At 40.3% G+C, this 2,763-nt stretch overlaps 1 pseudogene; it reads right to left on the bottom strand.

The window, feature by feature from the left end:
* Positions 1 to 600: 600 nt before the first annotated feature.
* LOC149167425 (uncharacterized) lies at positions 601 to 2,134 on the bottom strand (annotated as a pseudogene).
* Positions 2,135 to 2,763: the final 629 nt, after the last annotated feature.

Below are 2,763 nucleotides of genomic sequence, written 5' to 3'. Positions count from 1 at the left end.
ACGCAATAGGCTAAGCTTAGTTGCCTCAAGACTATACATCCATTTGCAAGGGAAATTATACCAGTCGAAATCATGCTCTGAAATTTCAAAACATCAAGCCTCTGCAATGTTTTGCAACCATTCTTGAGCAAATCAAGGCCTTTGTCACCTATATAGACACAACCAACTGATAAAAAAGTCTCTAGGTAGGAAAGTTGAGTGATGGAGGCAATGCATTTGTTTGTTATCATCCATGCGCATGAGTCTTCCAGATAGTAGTCCACGTGACCAGAATATCTGCCCTGTAGAGCAACCTCTTCAAATGTATTACAAAGCAAATTTGTCCCCGTAGATACTTCTTGTTGAGCGATAGCCGGAGTATTCAATCAAAACTGGAACCAGTGTAGAGTCCCCTGTGGTTGAATATCAAAGACATTTCCTATTGCAAGTCGATTGAGGCGTTTTGATACGAGACTGGGCGCATTAGCAAAATTTCTTTGGCTCTGAGACTCAACGCGCAGTGCGTAGCCTCAACGCGCAGCGCGCACCTCCTATAACACTGCCACGGGTATGCAAACACAGTTTTTTCGCCCTCTAACACTTGAACACGATCATAAGAACTTACAAGAGAAATTCTTTCAGTGTTATCATAGACATCCTTTTGTGTGTGATATAATTTGCGTATCTGAGGTCCTGTGTATCTTTCATGTGCACAAGAACCAGTAAGAAAAGCCAATTCAAGTGCTCCGCCGACACAGTGATGAAAAATGAAGTAACTCCAACATTTTTCTCATGAGGAAACAGTGTGGGGTGAGGTTCCTCAAAAATTTGTTGTGGCACTTGCCCAAATTCATGAATCTGAACTTCAAGCCCAGCACGCTTGATGGGATCGTCTATCTTCTCCAAATCAACTGTACCCTCATATGATAGAAAATGAAATAAGTTATCTGCCACCAAAGCAGCCATTCCACGCTGCTTATAACCAAAAATGAGGTCTATCCATTCATGCAGATGTTGAGAAACATGCTCACATTCCAGAGCTTCTCTATGTTTAATAATGAAATCATCTGCATCATTTTCCCATGGTGGAAATATTACATCCCCGACAATGTCTCCTCTCTGTCGTGTTCCAAATTTCAAGTTATCCCTTATTCTAAGAAAATTAGATGGTAAACTGGAAAATTCTGGAATAAGCTCCTTCAGGTTAGCAGTATTATTTAGGAAATTTTGCCAAGGTTCTTCCATGCTAACAAAAAGTCGATCTGGTGTGTCAAAGCGTCCATTCTGCAAATGAAGCATGTGAGTAGGGGCTGAACGGACAAGCCAATATAGCACATAGCCAGGAGTCGAATAGTGTGTCCCATACAAAAATGGTGGCTCAGAGGTACCACTTTCAATCATCTGCGAGTAGCGATCCTTGAATATAGCAAGTCGGTCAGGATTAAGAGCTCCTATTGGCTTGGAGAGGTCGCGAAAGCATTTAGGATCAGACAAATCTGGAGTCTTGCTTTTATAATATCTTAGAATCCGAGGCATCACTTGTGCTGCAGGAAGATCAAGGGAAATCTTCTCATTTAAATCCACTAAGCTGGTAGTATCAAAATGAGCTTGAGCTTCTTTTTTGAGTTCTTGTATTGTACAATACCATGTCTCTTTCTATGTTTGGAAGAAGATTTATTGAAATGAAGGATTTAGCCTATTTGAGAAACTATTCTACAAGTGAAAATTCTAAGGCAAACCACCATATACTATCTTGCTTCTCAAAAACATATGGAGCATCAATTCCATTCTTCTTCATTTTCACATGTAGAGCTGCCTCTAAAACAAAACCTTCTTGTGTCCCCAACCATTTCCCATTCATAGAGTTAGATGAGCTGGGTGTTTCTGTTAACGCCTCAACCCTTTTAACTTTGTTCATAGAGAACCTGATGATTGGCACTGAAAATTTATCAGGCTCAAAGAATATTGATTTAGAACACAAACGCAAGCATCCCTTCATTTGGTGTAGCTACCAAGATAGCAGTTGAATTTTCTGCAAACCATCCAATGAACCCTGCCTGTAGGTTGCTATCCAGTCTTCGATATAGAACTCCCCTTCATCTAACCAGAGGTATGAAAACCGTTTTCATGATTTTGGAACAGAATCTTTCCGCATGACTTCCTAACAGTAAAAGGCAGAAATGATACTCTGAAATTAGACAGACTCCCTTATTTAATGAAGTTTCCTTGGTGAATTTGATTTTGACAGAGGATTGACGAGACTGAGTCTAACATTAGCTCCAATTGGGATGGAAGCTACCTCTTCGTGGAGGTGCCAAGAGCTGCAGATCTTTGGGTGAGAAGACAGTGCCTTCATCCATTTGGGCTATGGAGTCCATTATTCCGACAAACCAACATGACTCTTGACTGAATTTTTAAACTGAAACTGAACTCAAACTGATTTGATCTCAAGACTAAAATAACTGAAAAACTGGCATAACTAACTTCAAATTAAAGCTGCAATGAAACTGGAACAAGATGTTGCCTTTTGGCTGCTTATTTATTTACAAAATCTACCCTACTTTGCTGCAAAAACACTAGATCAGGTAATACTGAAATGCCAGATTAACCATTCAAGTAAACCTGAAAATGATGTCGCTTGAGAATGCTTCCACCAGGACATAGATGTAATTTCTGGCAGCCCTTCATGCGCGTAATGAGCCTGGTCACGTAAAAGACAGCTTGATCCATCAATCAAACTGAAAATCATTTCCATGTACATCGCAATTGGATCGCGAAAGCCAG

The sequence above is a fragment of the Pinus tabuliformis genome, chromosome 5_1 (genome assembly GCF_031772625.1).
Source record: "Pinus tabuliformis cultivar Carrire ecotype Pingquan chromosome 5_1, CPIR1, whole genome shotgun sequence".
Lineage (NCBI taxonomy): Eukaryota > Viridiplantae > Streptophyta > Pinopsida > Pinales > Pinaceae > Pinus > Pinus tabuliformis.
The sequence above is the reverse complement of the archived record's forward strand: the minus strand, read 5'-3'. Positions and strand labels throughout refer to the sequence as shown.